We start from the raw sequence: 20,874 nt of genomic DNA, 5'->3' as shown, positions 1-20,874 counted from the left end.
AACATCTGAGGGTTATGGCAAGGGTATGAACATACTTGTATGGACGTAGGTATGTTCAAGGGGCAGCCAGGTGGTGCAATAGATAGAGTCAGGAAGACTCATTTCCTGAGTTCAAATCCAGCCTCAGATGCCTAGTAGCTCTGTGACCTTGGCCAAGTCACTTGACCCCCTTTTGACCCAGTTTCCTCATCTGTAAAATGAACTGGAGAAGGAAATGGCAGACCATTCTGGTATCTTTGCCAAAAAAATCTCAAATAGGGTTATAGAGAGGCAGACACCACTGGAAAATGATGGAAAATGTTGAAGGGTATGAACATCCTTCTATGTAGCTAAGCATTTGAAGGATCATCAACATATATGATGAAATCCCCTGGAATGAAGGTCAGAGTTGAGGTGGAGAAAAAAAAAAACTGTGAACTAGTAATGAACTCAATGAGTAAGGAAAGAGAATATCCTGAATAGCAGTAGTTAATGGCCACCAGAATTTAAACTGGGTGACAAATTTGGATAGAGTGAACCTTAAAGGATGAGAGATTGCTGAATAATCAAAGTACAAGGACAGTCTGGAAATAGATAAGGGAAGCAAGAATTATTTAGATTCCACCTTGATCAATGAATCAGAGGCATAAGAATGAAGTCAGAACTAGAAAGATGGCCACGGATAGTGTCATGGTGCAAGGAGCCTGGTCTGGGTGATTGCAAGAAGATGGAAGAAACAAAAGAGGAAGTGATAAAAGTTTTGGTTTTTTAAAAAAATTATCAAGCAGTAGAAGGTGCCAGGCATATCTGGAGTGGGAAATTGGAGGTAAGGGAGTGGTGGTTTGTATGGTGGAGAGGGTTCAGAATGAGGGAGTGAACAGCGAAGAAGTGAGGGTCATTCTTTGGCAGTGCAAGGACTGCACTGAGTAAGAGGGAGTGGGAGTATGCTAACCTGGGAGGAAGGAGTGTAGGCAGAGGAACAGTGAGGTCCACTGATGAAAGCATGTGATTAGAAGGTTCAAGGTCAATCCTCTAGGTTTCTGCATAGCTCTCAGCTTCCCAACCTGACCTGGTGCTGTGTCCGAAGAGGCCACCTGGAAGCCCTCCTTTCAGCAGCCATGAACAGGAGGTAGCATGTTTCCAAAAAGGAAGTTACTATGCCCAGGGTAATTAGGGACAATCTTGTCATCTAGGAGTTTAGGGAGGAGATTGAATGCTATAGCCAAACACAATAGGACCTGAAAATGTATGTCAGTGATATGTAAATGATTCATTTAGTAGTATTTATTGAGTACCTACTGTGTACAGAATCTATAATAGGTGCTATAAAGGGTATAAAAGAAGTGGGAGACACAATGCATATCCTTAAAGGATACGTTGTGTATTCCTACAGTCTCACTGTTGTTGTTGAGTTGTGTCAATCATGTCTGACTTTTTGTGACTCCATTTAGGGTTTTCTTGGCAAAGATATCGGAGTAGTTTGCCATTTCCTTCTCCAGTTCATTTTATGGATGAGGAAACTGAGGCACACACAGTTAAGTGACTTGCCCAGGGTCATACAGCTAGTGTCTGAGACCAGATTTGCACTCAGGTCTTCTTGACTCCAGGCCTCTATCCACTGTGCCATGCTGCCCCTTTCTAGTCTTGATGAGGAGTCAAAATTTATATAATGCATACACACTCTAGATTATGAACTTCTGCAGAGTGACTATAACTATTTCCTCTTCATATATATGGAATATATGTAGTGATAGTCACTGAACAGAATTTTGTAAAAATATTTTGATTATTGTGTTTTAATATAGTTGATTTCCTTAATAATTCTATGTAGTTTACTTTATGCATTTAAAATCCTTCTTCTGAGAAGTGGGTCCATAGGCTACAGAAAAGGTTAAGAACCTCTGGTCGAGGAGAAAGAGTAAATTTGAAGAGATCTCCATTTGAATCCTGTCTGCCAGTTATCATTTTTGTGATGATGATCAAATCCCTTCCCATCTCTAGCTCAGTTTCCTCACCTATAAGTTGGAGTTGGACTATGATATTTAATAGCTCAACTAGCTCTGACATTTTATGTTTTTTTTTTTTAGTTTTTTGTTTGTCTCTAGAAAAAACTTTATTCTATGTGAAGCAGTCTATTTAGACATAGTTTAGATCGGTGATGTCAAACTCAAACAGAAATGGGAACCACTAATCTATACATAATTATCACTGCAGGCTACATATTGACTTAGTTTTAAAGTTTAATGATACTGATGCTTTATTGTATTTTTATTTATTTTGCTAAATACTTCCTAATTACATTTTAATCTGCTTCAGGCTTCACTGGAGAGTGTTGTGGGTTATATGTGGCTTCCAGGCACTTGTTTGACACTTGTGGTTTAGATGATTCCATTTTTTTTTTTGGCCACATCCAAAGCATAGTCTGGGACAAATCAGATATAATCAGAAATCTTCTTTTCATCAGGCCAGATAAGGCTTTTAACTTTGGCCACATCATATAGCTTCTTTTTAGCCTCTTTGTTGGCCCTGACATCCAATCTATCAATCAATCAATCAACATTTGTTAAGTACCTATGTAATAAGCACTGTGACAAGCATTTCACAACAAATACTGGGATATTGTTGTCCTTAATCTTTTTTCTAGCAGATTCAGTGGTCAAGGGAAACAAGACAATGGCATAGTGATCAAATTTGTTTTTTCTAGGGGTACTTTCCCCAAAGTATCTGGGCTGTCTTTGGAGTCACTGTCTTGGGTCTGTAGAAGGTGGGGGATGTTAATATTTTCTTTTTTCCTATGACGGATGTTTGCATGGTGCAACACTGCCTTTGTGGCCTTCAGGGCCCTTGACTTGACTTTTGTCTTGGGTGGGAAGAAGGGACAACCATTTCCTTCTTCACCTTTGGTGCCATCTTGGAGGAAACGATTTTCTCATATTCTATATTGTATTTTTAACACGCTTCCCAACTCTGCCATTCTTCAACTTGTATGAATCATTAAATATATATACATATATATTTATATATATTTGATATACATATGATGTATATCATATAAAATATAATAAAAAATATAGTAAAAAAGCCCCTATATATTTATAAATACCTGAGTGTCAACTAATGTTCAAAATGATGAATTAGCAGGTTTACTCATTAGTGTCCTGTTGATACTTAACTTGTGAAGGATGGACACAAAGAAGGTTCCTGGTAGTGAAAGGTTAAGACTGATGAAACACAAACATCCTTTCAGTCACCCCATTTCCCAACCACAGAGTCATTCTGGATGCTTTCCTCTTCCTCACCACTCCCCATCCACATATCCAATCAGTTTTAAGTATTGTTGATTCTAAGTCCTTAACATCCTTCCTATATGTATTCCACTCACATGGCTACAACCCCAGTCCCCTCCCTTGTCACCTTTAGCCTGAACTATTGCAATAGCTTGCTAATTGGTATCCCTGTTGCCAGTCTTTCCCCTTTCCAATCCTTCCTTGCTACGGCTGCCAAAATAATCTTCCTTCAAGGATCAGCTCAGGTATCACTTCCTACTAAAAAAAAAAAAGTCTTTCCTGATGCCCCTAGTTGTTAGTGCTTGCTTCTGCCTCAAATTATCCCATATGTTAAATTATCCCCTATGTTCCAACTTGTTTACAGTCTTATCCTTTCCATCTCTCCTTTCCTCATTTTTGGTCCCCTTCCATTCCCTTACTTCTTCCCTTCCTTTCCCTTCCTTTGTTTTTTCTCCCTTCCCTTCCCCTCTCTTCCCTTCCCTTATTCTTGCTCTTTAGACCGAGGTACTAAGTGCCTGAAGTAAGGGGCAAGCCAAATTGATCAAGTAAAGAAAATGGGACAGATGATAGAGATATTGTAGAATTTGAATCAACAAAATTTGCCATCTGAATAGCCAAAGAGGTGAGGGAAAAATTAAGGACAGTTCCAAGTTTGCAAACCTTAGTAAACTGCAAGATGATGATGCCTTTAAAAGTAATAGGAAAGTTTGGAGGAGAAGCTGGCTTAGTGGGAAAGATAATTCTTTTCGGACACGCAGAGTTTAAAATGATAACAATACCTTTACATGTAGATTTTTCAATAGGCTGTTAGCAATGTGGGATTGAATTCAGGAAAGCTATCATAGCTGAGTATAGATTGGGGTGTTCAATTAATGTTAACTGAGAAGTCACCTAGAGCTAGATGAAATCTGGACAGGTCAAAGTGGAAAGAGAGTAGAAGTCATTGGGTAAACGTTCTTGTCCTGGCTTCAGGGCAGATTGAAGAATCTGGCACAGTCTGTCTCTCTGGTGACAATCCATTCCTTTGCAATCAGATATTCCAGCAACATCTATTTCAGGAAGTTTCTTGGGTTGGAGGGTCTACCACTTGCTGCATGGCTGAGTTATTTTAGTGTACATACAGAGCACTTTTCTGGTTTCCCTGGTTTCCTTCAATAATAAGCTCAAATCCTATGTTTTATAAGACTCTTTTATTGGTCCAACCCCTCTCTCTGACTCCCCTACTGCTATATATATATATATATATATATATATATATATATATATATATATATATATATATATATATATATATATATATATATATATATGTGTGTGTGTGTGTGTGTGTGTGTGTGTGTGTGTATATATACGTATATATGCATATATATAATGTGTGTGTATATATATACGTATATATACATACATATATACATATATATATGTGTGTGTGTGTATATTTGTATATGTATATATTTTAATATATTTTTACTATATCTATCTCTATATATGGTTTCTTCCCCATTAAAATGTGAAGGATAACCTTGAGCCATAGGAACTGTGTTTTTGCCTTTCTTTGCATAGCCAGAGCTTAGCACAGTGCTTGGCACGGAGTAAGCACTTAATACATGCATGTTGACTGACTGACTTCTCTTAATCTTGTTGGTCTCTGTACTCATGACAGAAACCTCAAGACTAGTTTTTTAGCCAGCACTTCTGTTCTCACTCTTCATCCTGTCCTCTCATCTCCTGTCCTCTTGTGGCTAAGGCCTCGGCAAATGCTTCTCAGCTGCTTTCCAGAGCCCTGCCTGACCCAACTCTTGTTTGCTCTCCTGAGGGTTATATCCATTGCCACCAGAATAAACTGCTGCTTAAACTCCAGGGCAGAAAACTAGAGTCTACAAGGTAGCTTACAAAAATAAAATCAATGATTTCCCAAGAATGAAGGCTTACAAAGATTTTGCTCCCAATATGTTCTCCCCAGCAATACATCCAGAATTTTGTCATTAGGATGGTCACATTTCTTGACAATGGACTCATTGCTGAGGCAAAGAAATAGTAGTCCCAGGCCCAGCTATCATGAGGGCCCAAGAAAGTGAGGTGGCTGGTCTTCTAGTCTCCTACTCTGTGTAATTTTGTTGTTGTTCAGTCCTTCCAGTTGTGTTCAACTCTTTGTGGCCCCATTTAGTGTTTTCTTGGCAGAGATACTGGAGTGGTTTGCCATTTTCTTCTCCAGTTTGCTTTACATATGAGGAAACTGAGGCAAATAGGGTTGAGTGACTTGCCCAGAGTCACATAGCTAGTAAGTGTCTGAGGCCAGATTTGAATTCAGGAAGATGAGTCTTCCTGACTTTAGGCCTGGCACTATATTTACTGTTCCACTTAACTACCCACATACAGGTATGTACAATATAGATAAGAAACGCCTGCACATGATTTTTTTTTTAGGGAGAGGAAAGTACTCGAAGTTGGGGGAATCAGGAAAGGCCTCATGTTTAAAGGTGATAGTGTGTGCCCAAAACTGTGCCTTGAAGGAAACTACAGATAGTAAGGTGAAGAGGTGACAATGGAGGGAAGATCAAGCATAGAGACTCCCTATGAAAAGACAGAGATAGGAGGTGGAATGTCATGTATGAGGAACAATAAAAAGGCCAGGTTGGTGGAGCTATATAGTGCATGAAGGGGACTGCTATATAATAAGTTGGGAAGGTCATTGAGGTCGAATTGTGAAGAGCTTTGGAAGTCAAACAGAGGAGTTTATGTTTGATACCAAAGGGGGTAAAGAAACACTGGAGTTAATTGAGTAGGAGATTGACATGGTCAGACCTTCAATTTAGGAAAACCACTTTGGTAGCTTTATGGAAGATGAATTAGTGTGAAAAGGGATTTGAGGTTGGGAGACTATTGCATTGAGAGACTGAACTAAGGTGGTGGCTTTGTCAATGAGGTAATGGATTGGAGTGGGGGAAAACTTGAGGTAGAAAGAACAGTTAGGAGGCTATCACAGTAATTTAGTTAAGAGGTGATGAGGTCCTGAATTATGGTGATATTCTACTAAAGTAGGTCAGATGAAAACACAGGCTATCTCTGTAATGGTAACTATTCAGCTTCAAAGTATTTCACAAATAGATAACAACACATTCACATTATTATTATTATTATTATTATTATTATTATTGTTATTATTATTTTAAATAATAAGCCATGCATAGGAGTGGCTGGGTGGTACAGTGGATAGAGCACCAGGCCTGGTGTCAGAAAGACCTGAGTTCAAATCTGGCCTCAGACACTAGCTATATGACCTTGGGCAAGTCATTTAACTTGTTTGCCTCAGTTTCCTCATCTGTAAAATGAACTGGAGAAGGAAATGTCAAACCTCTCCAGTATCTTTACCAAGAAAATCCCAAATGGGGTCATAAGAGTCAGACATGAATGAAATGACTTAACATGCATAGAAACTATACCTATTATTGTTCCAGGAAACTATTAGATGGAGAAGTTCCCTATGCCAATACACCTTCACTGAAAATTATATTGTGAGGTCACTAGACCACTAAGTGGTTAATATGACTTATCCAGGGTCACACAGTCAGTTAGTTTCAAAGCCAGGTCTTCAATCCATGTCTTCCTGGATCTTAGGCCAACTTTCTGTCCACTAACCCTCACTGCCTTTAAGTCACACATAAATCCTTTTTGAAAGCCAGAAGTAAAAGTTGGAAAACTTTTCAACATATAGGCAATGGACCTACTGTATATCTGATATTAAAGACCAATGCAATCAAATTTGGAGAGGTTCATCTCTAAAATATTTGATGAAACATACTCATTTTTTTAAAGTTTAGAACCTTCAGGTTAGGATTCTGAGCTAGGCAAAGAGAGGAGGGGCAAAGGAAGGGAAAACGATTACTTCGGTCTTGAGCTATTAATATCAGTCCTTCACTTTTTTCTGAGATGCCCTCCTCACTCTTTAAACCTCACCATCATGCCTCACTTGTTTTCTCGCCCTGGAAAGTCCCTCTTCTTTTGTAGCCTACTCACCCTAACCAGATTCCTCTGCCCTTGAGACTCTTTCCTCACAATGGTGAGTTCTTTTCAGATCCTCCAGATAGCTCAGGTCACCCATCCTTCACCTGTCCTTTTTCTGGCCACCCCGTTCCTGACCCTTTGCACATCACTATCATGCCCCTGCATTGGTACCTTCTCCCTCCCTCACCCCACACCCACTTTTCATTTCCTTTTTAATGTATTATCTTCCCCCATTAGAGCATAAATTCCTTGAGGCAGGGATTGTATTTATTTTTATTTGTATGTGTATTCACAATGCTTAGCATTGTGCTGGATTCATAGTGAACTTAATAAATGCTTGTTGACTGACTACTCATGTTCGTTTTCTTTTTTGACCTTGTTCCTTGTGAACAGTGTGATGTGGAGAAAAGAGAGGAAAAAGAGAGGCTATGATGGAAATCAAAGCACAATTAACAATCATAACTATGAATTGGAATGGGATAAACTCAGTTATAACTGAGGAGAACAACAAAATGGATTAGAAAGCAGAATGCAACAATATATTGCTTATAAGGAATAGAATTATTAACATGCAGTTAAAATGAGTATCTGGAGCAGAATTTATTATGTTTCAGGCAATTTTTTTAAAAAAATGATGAAAATCACAATCTCATACAAGGGAAGAGTGAAAATAGACAAACAGGGGAATTAAATAATACCAAAACTTGATATATATGCACCAAATCATATGGAATCTAAATATTAAAGGGAAAACTAATCAAATTAGAGGCAGAAAAAAAAAGCTAAATTATAATTCAGGTACCTTAATATTCCTATATCAGACCTAGACAATTCAACTAAAAATAAAAATTAAATTTTTGTGAATTACTTAATTGGGAATTACTGAATTCCTCATTTTTGCGCCACATTTTTATTAAAATTGACTATGTGGAGGATACAAAAATGCTCATTAACAAATGCAGAAATGCAAGTATATTAAACTTATCTTATTATTGGACATACATAATGCAATAAAATGAAAATCAATAAGGGTGATTTGAAGGATTCAAACTTAAATGAAGATTAAATAATGTAATCCTAAAGAATATGAACTCATAGAAATAAAGAATTTATAGAAACAAGAGAAAATTTAATCTAAGAAAATAATCACAATATACTGAAACTTTTTGATTCAACCAAAACTGACATTTTATTTACATCTCCAAACTTATTTATCAACATGTAAAAGACAGAACAGATCAATAAATTGGGAATGAAAAAAACTGGAAAAGGAATAAATAAATCCTCAACAAAACACACACACACACACACACACACACACACACAATAAACAAAAGAGAGAAAAACAATATTGTAAACAAATAAAGCTATGGAATTGAAAAATGAAAAATGGAGGTGTTTTTAAATAAATAAAATAGTCAAAGACAATTTGATTATAAAAAGGAAAGACCAAACAACCAAAATAAAACAGAATTCATAGCAGATGAAGAGGAAATATTAGGAACATTTTGCCCAATTATATACCAACCAACTGGATAAATGAAAGTAATTGAAATAATATTTATAAAAATATAGTGTACTCAGAGAAACAGGACAAGAAATAGGTAATCTAAGTAACATAATCTCAGAAAAATAAATCAAGCAAATCATAAATAAACTTTCAAAGGATAAAAAAGTACATGACCAGATGAATTTTCAAATGAATTCCATTAAATATTTAAAGACTAATTCCAATATTGCATAACTGTGTGTAAAAATGGGGGTGGGAGAGGGATGCTATTATGGAACAAACATGGCCCTCATATTTAAGCCAGAAAGAGATAAGCAGAGAAAGAAAACTATAGACAAATATTTCTAATTAGTTTTGAAATAAAATATCAAATAAAGCTTCAGCAGTGGGGCTGCAGCAACATATTTAAAAGATTAGCTGCTCTAACAAAGTTTGGGTTGGTTTAATTAATCATCTTTTCCTTAATATGTTAAGCAATATCTGTCTAAAGTGAACATCTAGAATTGTCTTAGGTGAAACACTAGAGATCTTTCTAATAGGGACAAAGGTAAAGATGGTTATCACTATTATTATTTAATATGATTCTAGAAATGCCATTTATTATACTAAGATGAAATAAAGAAATTGAGGGAATAAACATAGGCAAAGAAAAATCAACATTAGCACTTTTTGCCAGTGATGTAATGGTTTATTAAAAGAGTCAACTAAAAATTCATTGTAGCAATAACAAGCATAATAGCAAGATATTTAATAATCCCACAGAATCTTTGGCCTTTTTCAATTTCATTAATAAAATTCTGGAAAAAGATACAAAGAGAAATGTAAGTACAGGATTTGTAACTATAGGATATATCAAATATATGGGAATTCATCTTCTAAGACATGCACAGGAATTATATGAATACAACTACAAAACAGTGTTTATAAAAATATAAAGTATATGTCAGTAATTCAAGAGATATTAATTACTCATAGTTGGGCCTCGTTAATATAAAAAAAATAGCATTGCTCAAATTAACTTACAGATTTAGTGATCTACCAAACAAACTACCAAAAAGTCACTTTATGAAACTAGAAAATTAATAATAAAACCCATATGGAAGTACAAAATGTTGAAAATCTGAAGGGAAATAATGAAAAAAAAAGTGGTGAGGAAGAGGACCAAAAATAACAGATCTCAAACTGCTCTACAAAGCAGAAATAATGAAAACTACTTAATGGTTGTTAAAAAATAGAAATGTAAATCAGATTGGGTAAGTAAGACCTGGAAGCAATTGAGCAGAATAACATAGTGTTTGATAAAGCCAATGATCCTACTTACTGGCCTTATTTCTAAATAAAATTGCTGAGAAAACTGGAAAGCAATTTGCCAGAAATTACATACAGACCAACATCTCACACTATATCAAAATAATTATCAAATGCGTACATGACCTAGATGTAAAAGGTCAATAATAAACAAATTAGAGCAACAGAGGAGATGCATTTCACCATTATGGATATAGTATGAGTTCTTGACTAAATAAGGGACACAGATGATGACAAAAGAAAAATGGGTAATTTTGATTATATAAGATTGAAAAGATTTCAAACAAAGAACTTTACTGCAGTTTAAATGATAAAGGAAGCCATTAACTGTAACAAATCTTTATAGCAGATTTATTTTATAAAAATCTGATATACAAAATATTTTGGAAATTGATAGTAATATATAAGAACATATGCTGAATATAAGCATATTATATGCAAAGTACATCACGTGAAATGCCAGGCTGGCTGAATCAAAAGCCAGAATTAAGGCTGCTGAGAAAAATGTCAACAATCTCAGATAAGCAGATGATATCATTCTGATGGCAGAAAGCAAAGAGGAATTAAGAAACCTCTTGATGAGGGTGAAAGAGGAGAATGTAAAAGCTGGCTTGAAGCTTAACATCTAGAAGACTAAGATCTTTGCTACTAGTCCCATCACTTTCTACCAAATAGAAGGAAAAGAAATGGAAGTAGTATCAGATTTTATATTCTTGGACTTAAAGATTACTGCAGATGGTGACTACAGACATGAAATTAAAAGATGCTTGCTCCTTGGAAGGAAAGCTATGACAAATCTGGATAACATACTGAAAAAGCAGAGACCTCACCTTTCTGACAAAGGTTGATATAGTCAAAGCTATGACTTATTTTCCAGTAGCAGTATATGGCTGTGAGAGTTGAACTATAAGGAAAGCCGAGGGCCACAGAACTGATGCTTTCAAATTGTTCTGGAGAAGACTTCTGAGAGTCCCTTGGACAGCAAGGAGGTCAAATAAGTGAATACTTAAAGAAATTAATTCAGGTTATTCACTAAAAGGTCAAATACTGAAGCTGCAGTTCAATTATTTTGGCCACATCATGAAAAGATGGGACTCATTAGAAGAGATCCTGATGTTAGGAAAGATTGAAGGTAAAAGGAAAAAGGAGTGGCACGAAAGTGAGATGGATAGACCAGTGTCATGAAAACAAAGACCATAAACTTGGATAGACTTTGGGAGACAGTGGAGGATAGAAGGGTTGTGTGTGCTATGGTCCATGGGGTCATGAAGAGTCGGACATGATTGAATGACTAACCAACAACAACAAAAACAAAACATAAGAATGACACCCATTATCCAGTAGGTAAATTATCATGGGATAGGAATAATCAGTTTTCAAAAGAAGAAACTAAAGCCATAACAACTACACAAAAAAGTTTGCCACTAATAAGAGAAATACAAATTAAAACAGTTCTGAGGTTCTGCCTTATACTCATCAGATTGGAAAAAAATAGCAAAAGTAGGACATTTTGGAGGGTTTGTGGGAAGACTGGTGGAGCTGTGATTTAGTCCAACCATTTGGGAAAACAATTTGAAACTATTTCCAAATAGTTATGAAACTATACACACCCCTTGACCCAGAACAGTGCTGGTACTATCTTCTAAAATTTAACATATAATTTTAAAAATAAGCTTCATATAATAGAGATTAAGAGTTTAATATACAATCCTCTTTTTTTCTGTAGAATAAGAGCTAGCATTACATAGTACTTTAAAGTTTATAAAGCACTTTATGTATGTTATTTCATAAGATCCTCACAATGACCCCTGTGATGTGACATTATTATCTCCATTTTAAAGATAAGAAAACTGAGGCTGAGAGGGTTTAGTAAGTTGCCCATGGTCACATAGCTGTTAAGTATCTGGGACTGAACCAATAAAATGAAGGACTAGACATTTTCTCTGACTCTCATGACCTCTAAAACCTCTCCAACACAGAAATTATGTGCATAAGTTAAAGCAACTTCAAGCCATCTACAGTTACATGAAAAAATGCTCTAAATCACTATTGATTAGAGTAATGCAAATCAAAACAATTTTGAGGTACCACATCACATCTATCAGATTGGCCAACATGACAAAACAAGTAAATGACAAATGTTTGAGAAGATGTGGGAAATTGGAACACTAATGCATTGTTAGTGGAGTTGTGAAATGATCCAACCATTTTGGAGGTCAATTTGGAGCTATGCCCAAAGGGCTATAAAAATGTGCATATTCTTTGAGCCAGCAATAGCACTTCTAGGGCTGTATCCCAAAGAGATCATAAAAATGGTAAAAGGACCCACATTACAAAAATATTTATAGCAACTCTTTTTGTGGTGGCCAAAAATTGGAAATTGAGGGGATGCCCATCAATTGGGGAATGGCTGAACAAGTTGTGGTATATGAATGTAATGGAATACTACTGTGCTATAAGAAATGATGAGCAAGCGGACTTCAGAAAAACCTGGAAAGACTTGTATGGACTGATGGTAAGTGAAGTGAGCAGAGCCAGGAGAACATTGTACACAGTAACAGCCATGTTGTACAATGACTAATATTGATAGCCTTAGCCCTTCTCAGCAATGCAAAGATCTAAGATATCTCCAAAAGTCTCATGATGGAAAATGCTGTCCACATCCAAAGAAATAACTATGGAGTTTGAATGCAGATCGAAACATACTTTTTGCCATTTTTTTCCTTACGTTTTGTTTTGTTTTCTCTTTCTTGTGGTTCCTCCTATTGGTTCCAATTCTTCCCCACAACATGACTAATGTGAAAATGAAAAAAAAAAAAGCAACTTCAGCTGTCTCCATGGTCTAGGATACATGGAATCTAAAAGAAAACTAAAACAAACAAATAAACATGAACTGACCCTACCTTGTATTTACTTAGCACTTCTTCCCTTGCCCTTGCTCACACTATCACCAGTAGAGAGGCTGCGCTAGTCAGCATAAGAACCCAATTTATCAACCCAACACACCACCCCGTGGGTCAACAAAGCACACCCACATGTACCAGTCACCTCTCTCTCTTTCCAATGCGTTGGAGACCTGTGCTCCAAACTGCAGAATTTTGCTGGGGTCTTGGTGGCCAGTGTTGTAGCAGCACTCCAGGCTGCAAAATATTTCTTCAGGAGAGTGGAAGAACAGAGGGAATGAGGCAGCACACATGTCTGGGCTTGAAATGAAGCTCAACTTCATATGCTAACACCCTCTCCCACCTCTACCTAGCCCTGGAGCCAAGCTTCAAAGTACAGATCAACCCTAGCTGCAGTAGTACCAGTGTGGTAGTTTTCTGGACTGCTGGACCAGACAGCTGAGGAACAGAGGGAACAGTAGATGACATTATGGTGGGACAGGGGCTGTGTGATACTCCACTAAACCTAAAGGAAAATCCATCACCCATCTGGATCTTGTTTTGTCCCCTCCAAAAGTTATTTGGAACAGAGACCTAGGCTGGTGAACTGTGAGCTGCCCAGCATGGGAAGAGGCTGATAAGCTTTGGAATCCAATTCCCAGGGAAACCACCACCAGAGAGGAGGGAGTCAGGAAGTGAGCAATAGGAGAAAATAAGGGGAAAAAAAAGACTGAAATTACCAAAAATCTCAGGAAGAAGAAAACTCAAAGACCTTAAGCACATAGTATAAGGAGATATTGCCTCTAGATCTAGTAAATGAGTTCAGGCATCTATGAATAAACGCTGCAAAACAAGGGGAAATGATCCAATATTTGATAAGACAGAGGATCCTGTGGAAATTGAGGAGAACATGGAACCACAACGTGATGTTCCAGAGTGGTTTAAAAGAGAAATGGGAATTGTGAGAGAAGAATTTATGGCCTACACAAAAAAAAATAATTAGTAGAGTAGAAAAATTGTAACCTGCAATGGCATGCCTCACCAAAGAAACAAAAGAGAGAACAATTAATTAGGAATGCAAATATACTGAAGTAAAGGACAGTCTAGAACAGGGATGGGGAACCTGTGGCCTCAAGGCCACATGTGGCCCTCTAAGTCCTCAAGTACAGCCCTTTGACTGAATTCAAACTTCATAAAACAAAGTCAAAGAGCTGTACTTGAAGACCTAGAGGGACACAGATTCCACACTCTTGGTCTAGAAGAAGAGAAATGAAAAATGATAACATTAGAAGAAAATGTGCTCATTATAAAAGCAAAACATACTGATCTCAAAGACAGAATGTATAGAGACAACCTAAGGATTATACATCTCTCAGAAGAACATGACAAGTCAAAAAACTTGAACACCACAATGCAAGAAATACTACAAGAATGGGGTATCTAGGTGGTGCGGTGGATAATGTCTGGGTCCTGGAGTCAGGAGGACCTGAGTTCAAATGCAGCCTCAGACACTTGACACTTACTAGCTGTGTGACCCTGGGCAAATCACTTAACCCCACTGCCTAGCCAAAAAAAGAGAAAAGAAATGCTACAAGAAAACTGCCCAGAACTTCTGAAAACAGAAAATGAAATATCAAATGAAAGAATTCATAGATTGCCTCCAAAAAGGAAAAACAACAACAACAACACAACAATACTGCAAACTCCAAGACACATGGTGGTTAAACTTAACATTTATAAATAACAAGCTCCACAAGTAACTAGGATTAAGCATCTGATGTTGGATTTGAACTTAGTTCTTTCTAACTTCAGCTCCAGTTTTCCATCCATTGTACCATCTGCTTATCTCTGACACAATTCAAAGCTGAGTCAGTGTGGAGTTAGGAGATAGAGGACTGGCTCTGAGTGGCAAGAAGGCCTGGGTCCAAGTCTTTCTGACCCCATGTTCATCCCTCAATCCATTATATCACCCAGCGGTCTATGCATATGAGAATGTAATGGCTGTTAATGTTTGTTATATCCATAACATTAAAAAAGGGGAAAATGATGAGAGGAACGAAAAAGCATATTAACAATACTCAGAAATGAACAAAAAAAGTTCAGAAGGGGATACAGAAAAGCAGGGCAGTTTGAGTATTAGTGTGCTAAATTTAATGTATACTTTAAAAGAACAAAGTATGTAATAAAAGTTCACAGTTTCATTTTCAATACTCTCTGTTCATTGCATACTGAAATGATTATGCTCTGAGATTTTTGCTAAATTCATAGTGTAAAAAGAAAGAAAACCTATGCTAAAGTTAACCCTCAAAGCCTCTGGAGAACAGTACTACACAGTATCACAGTACCTTACGCGTAGCATAAACTTAATAAATGTCTGTTCACTTGAATTAAATAAAAGATGCAGGGACATCATATTAAAACCTTGTCTAGAGGCAGAAAGATTTTGTCCTAGCTTTGGTTGAGATGCACCTGTTGAGAACTCAGCCAAGACTGAGTTGACCAGAGGCAGAGATAAGTGTGTGAGGGAGTGAGGGGGTGAGGGGTAAGAGGGTGAGGAGGGAAGGGGGTGGGGTTGGGGCGGCAGTGGTTTCCACCAAGTTCCTTTTCTATTTTATTTAGATTAAATTCTGCTCAGCAGGGTTATTTCTTAATTAGAGCAGCCTAGCCAGGCAGGCCTCCAGCCTTGGACCCCTGCTTTGCCTTCTAAGGTTTCATGAGGGATGTTGTCCTGCCTTATTTCCTGAGTTCCAATATTTGAATAATGTGCAGTGATTTCACCAGGAAGAAAAGACTTGTAATTTAATCATCTTTATTAGGTTGGGGGGGAGAGAAGGTGGATAGAGGAAGGGGAGAGAACCTGTGTCCTCTCTTTGTCTATTGACGTTTTCTTTTCTTTTCACCTTCAATTCTAGTCATCAAAAGAGGTGATTCCATAGTTCTTTTTTAACAGAGAAATCAAATGGGAACATTAACTTCCATAGAGGGCTTGTTCATTGTGGGACACCTGCTGTTCCAGGGGAGACATTTACATAAAATAAATAGCAGCTTCTCTTCCAGTAACATTGAGACTTAGTGGATCCTAAAATCAGGCACTGAATTTCAAGGATCCCACCACTTTCTGTTTCCTCCTTGGTGAATGTTACAAACTATAGTCCTCAAGCTATCTGAATGCCATAAAATGGAGGAGGAAAAAAGTGAAAAAACAAAACAAAGCAAAAAACATTTATTAAGGGCCAAGCACTGTGCTAAGACCAAGGATACAAAGAAAGGCAAAAACTAGTTCCTGCCCTCAAGAAATTTACAATCTAATAGGAGAGAGAGTATGTAAACAACTACAGAGTAGGTGAAAGGCACTCTGAAAAGGGGAGGCCAATGGGGGAGGGCAGTGAGGGCACATGGAAAAGGCCTGAAATAGCTAAGTGCCTGGGTGAATTCTATCTCCCAATCACCATTTGCCTCCTTGTGGATCTGATCAGTTGGCCAGACTGAAAAACCCATGCGTGGGAGAAGTAAGAATGATGTATGTAAAATCCATGAAGTCAAAAGGAAATGTTGCCATCAGAAGAATGCAAGTTGTGCTTACCTCAGGTGTGTCAGTCAGCTGACAAGCCTCTATTAAGCACTTACTACGTGCCAGCTCCTATGCTAAGCATTGGGGCTTCAAAAGGAGGCGAAAACAGGCTCTGCCTTCAAGGGGTCTATGTTGTAATGGTGTCAACATGTCTAAAACTATGCACATGAAAAATCCAGGGTTCGTATAGGAAAAATATACAAGATGAATCTTTTTAAAAAATCTTCAACAGGGACTCTTCTATTTTTTAATAGGTAATGAGTGAATTGCAGTTCTTGAAGAAAAATGAAGACTGAATTTCCACATTGCTCATCAGTATGCATTGAATCCAGAGTTGTCCCTTTCGTGCACACACATACTTAACATAAAAATGTGTACTACTGCTTCTGTAATTCTGCACAAAAGGGTATGTATGATATAGGTCTTTTCTTTCTAGTTTACTTGTGCATGTTGCATGTGCATACATGCATACACACAGAGGTCTGCATCCTTCCCCTCCTCTTTGCCTAAGTACACGTGCTTAGATCTGTTGATCTTTTCTTGTTTGAGAATTATCAGCAAGGAGTTTGTTCATTTGGGAGAAGTCCAGGTACCATATTTATACGTGGGCCAGAGGACATGGGATGCAGACTTTTTCACCTCTACCATTTTTCTAGTATAAAACAAAGTAGCAGAGCCTCATTATTTGAAGCCACTGGCTTTGATTCAGCCCAACCAGCCTTTGATTCCTAACGATTTTCAGTTTATTTGTGAGGGATCATGACAAGGACTGAGAATTTTCTACCATATCTATTTTAAAGACATTTTCAGTTGAGAACAGTAAATTAACCGCTAACCAGATAGAATGGTTTTACATAGAACAGGGTGACACTTTTACTAAAATGCCTTATAGGCCTATATCTTTAATAATGCTCACATTGATAGAGATATTTGGTCCAGTTTGGTAACATTGGTGTACCAAATGCCATGATTTCCGTATAGGAATAATTCTTTCTGGATAACCAAAATAATTACCAAGCCCCAGGCAATGGTCAAATAATAATGTGTTCAACTGAATTAATTTATCTCATATTATGATTTTTGCTGTGGAGATATTTCAGTACAACCAAAGAATTTGGACATGCTTGATAATAATGCTAATAATAACAACAATAACAACAACAACAGTGATAATGATGGTGATGATGATGAAGATGATGATACTAAACACTTATTAGCTGACCAACATATTTGTGGCATTCATTGTAATATGATTTGATGAGTGAATGGAAAAGGCATCTATTAAATACTCACCATGTGCAAAGAATTGTGTGAAATGTTGGAGAAACAAATAGAAAAGTAAGATATTCCCTTCTCTCAAGGAGCTTCTATTCTAATTGGAGAACACAACACAGAGAAGAGATTTCAATAGCAAGTTGATGGAAAGATCCTTAGGTTGCAGCAGCTAAGCAGATGGTGGTGCCTCTGCTTTCATACCATTCCCATTGATAAAATACATTTGTTCCTAATGTTGAGCCTTTCTACAGTGCTAGAGACGTGGACTTTCATTGCAAGATCCTTCTTTTCCGGGTCTTCAGTAGCTGTGGCTGCAGTAACTGCACCACTAATCTCCCCGTCATTTTCCCATAAAGTTGGGTTCCTTTGCTGGGCCATGGCTAGGCTAGAAGTGTGGCTTCTAGATTTGCAAAGTACTTTAAAAATACTAACTTATTTAGTTCCTACAACAGCTCAAGGAGGTAAGTGGCACTACTACCCCATTTTACAGATGAGAAAAGTGAGTGGTTAAGTGACTTCCAAGTGTCACATAACTAATAAGTGTGTCTGAGGCAAGACTTGAACTCAGGTCTTCCTAGCACCATTGCATTACCATGATGCTCTTCAGATAACAGATGATGGCTTTAGTGTCAGGCTGGAAGTGGGATTGGTCAGTGGTGTGCAGGTAAATGTTTAACAACTAGTTTACCAAAAATGAAATGTACACAGGACACACTTTTTAGTTTAACCTGAATCAGGGCAGCTAGGTAGTACAGTGGATAGAGCCCTGGCCCTGGAATCAGGAAGATCTGAGTTCAAATCCAGCCTTAGATACTTACTAGCTCTGTGATCCTGGGCAAGTCACTTAACCCCAATTACCTCCAAAAACAGTTTAATCTGAATTATTAATTCTTTACCCATCATTTTCTTACATAGACAATAAACAAAATAATAAATCAAGCCCTGATTTGTAGCATTTGCTAATTTCTGAGACTCACACTGAAAATTTAACAACCAGCTCTCCTAGCCAGTTAGAGCTGGCTCCAGCATACCCTTGGGCTTGTTGATGGTGGTGGTGGAACACAGATATTCCAAGGACTCTTGCCTCCATCTAGACCTAAGAGTAGGAAGTGGCTGAAGCATTAGCAATGGTTGGACCTACATGGACCATATGGTTTCCTGTCTGTCTCTCCCCGAGGAGTTTTGCTCTTTGGCAATCTGTGATTCATCTGTTCTTTAGCAATCTGCAGAAATGCTGTTTTCTCATGTCTCACTTTAGCTTAAGATTCTGGAAAGGGTATTGGATGGAGAACACAAGCAATAACAGTGGGTGTGTGTGTGTGTGTGTGTGTGTGTGTGTGTGTACAGCAGAAATACTTCAAGAATATTTCCCATGGATTGCAAACTCTCTACTTGAGTCTGATCCTGCCCAAGCTTGCATTTGCCTGAAGGGCTTGTCTATGTTAAGCCTAAGGATGAGGTATATATTTGTGTAAATATATACACACTTATAAATGTATAAACATATACACATGCAAATATAAATGCACACATATACATACATTTGTAAGCTATATGAGTATAAGTACATGCACTGCATATATATGTATATACATGTATATGTACACAAATATTTATACATGTATGTGTATATCCTCTGAGATATCTATCTATTTATCTATCTACTTACCTATCCTTCCTGTTTTCCACAGAAAGCCATACCCATTCTAGTTCCCTTCAGGGAAATAAATATGTGTGTATGTGTGTATGTATGTGTGTGTTTGTAAATATATATACACACAAATATATAAAATATATTATATAATATATACATAATATATAAATATTAATTATACATAAATAAACAATATATAAATAATTAATAAATAAATTGTATATAAATAATGTATATCTTATATAATACATTTTATATATTTGTACAAAATATAAATAAATTCTTCCCAAAAAATGACCTTAAATCATTCATCCATCCTTGCTCACTGCTTAGAATGTCTGATGTCCACAATCGTTTGTCACTCAAAGACGGACTAGGGTTAGAAAAGGAAGGGTCACATTTTCCACTTATGATGACACAAGTGGCATGCTAATAGACTAAGCCTTCTGTTAGAACTGGCTTAAATTGGGCCCTGGGTTTTGATGCACATGATAACTATGATAATTCAGTCAGTTTGTTTCTTCTTATTATAATGAGAATTGATCATGGACTATTGGTATATAAAATGTGTATTCTGATTCTTTCCCTCTAGTGTAATCCTGTACCTTCACTGTTTTGGTAATACTAGGAGAAACATGGCCAAGCTGGAGAAGGAAGGTCTGCCCTCCAGGTCTTGGTTTTCTGCAGGAAAAGAGGATGGGGCATGGCTTGTGGAAAAGAGGATGGTACAGATGGATGGACCAGAGTAAAGAGCCAGAGAGGAGCCTCCTCTCCAGAGAGGAGAAGAGCTAATACAGAGCCAACAGGTATGGCCTGGAATCCATGCTACAGTCCCTAGGATCACCACAGAATCACGAGTTTGAGTTAGAAGGGAGCACAGAGGACATTTAGTTAAGCCCTCTCATTTTGGTGATAAGGAACTAAGGTACAAAGAAATTAAGAGACTTGCTGAGGTCACACAGATGGTAAACAGCAGAACCAGGATTCAAAACCACAGCCTCTAATTCCCTCACCTGTCTAACTTCCCACTCTGTCCTTTCAAGCATCCTTTTAATGCTTATTTACTTCTTTAAGCTATTTTATTTTCAGACCATGTGACCATCAGCTATGATTTCTTTCCATGCAAATATGTCCACATTTAGGGATATGAGTGTGGAGGTCAGAGCCAAAGAAGGAAAGATTTCCCAGCTCCTCCTGGGTGGGGGCAAAGAAAGATTGAAGTGAGAAAATTTCTCTTGATAGGAACATTAAAATCATACCTCCCAATAAATACCCAATGGGCAAAGAGCCAACAGTAGTAGTATTTGTGGTCTAAGTATCCCACACCCTGCATACAGTACCTAGCTAAAGCCCCAAAGGACCTGCTCATGGGCACAACATTAAAGGTTTTCTCATTCTACATG

At 37.4% G+C, this 20,874-nt stretch overlaps 1 long non-coding RNA gene across 1 annotated transcript in view; it reads left to right on the top strand.

Annotated features, from left to right (window-relative positions):
* LOC110219339 (uncharacterized) overlaps positions 1–20,874 on the top strand; it is a 58,967-nt gene that overhangs the window by 26,914 nt on the left and 11,179 nt on the right. Inside the window, exons 2-3 of the long non-coding RNA XR_002327589.2 lie at positions 16,797–16,948; positions 20,064–20,277. This is a non-coding gene — a long non-coding RNA (uncharacterized LOC110219339). The remainder of the gene's footprint in view (positions 1–16,796; positions 16,949–20,063; positions 20,278–20,874) is intronic.

Source organism: Phascolarctos cinereus, unplaced genomic scaffold (assembly GCF_003287225.1).
Source record: "Phascolarctos cinereus isolate Bilbo 61053 unplaced genomic scaffold, phaCin_HiC Scaffold_5;HRSCAF=322, whole genome shotgun sequence".
Classification (NCBI taxonomy): Eukaryota; Metazoa; Chordata; class Mammalia; order Diprotodontia; family Phascolarctidae; genus Phascolarctos; species Phascolarctos cinereus.
This window is presented reverse-complemented; position numbering and strand designations above follow the sequence as displayed.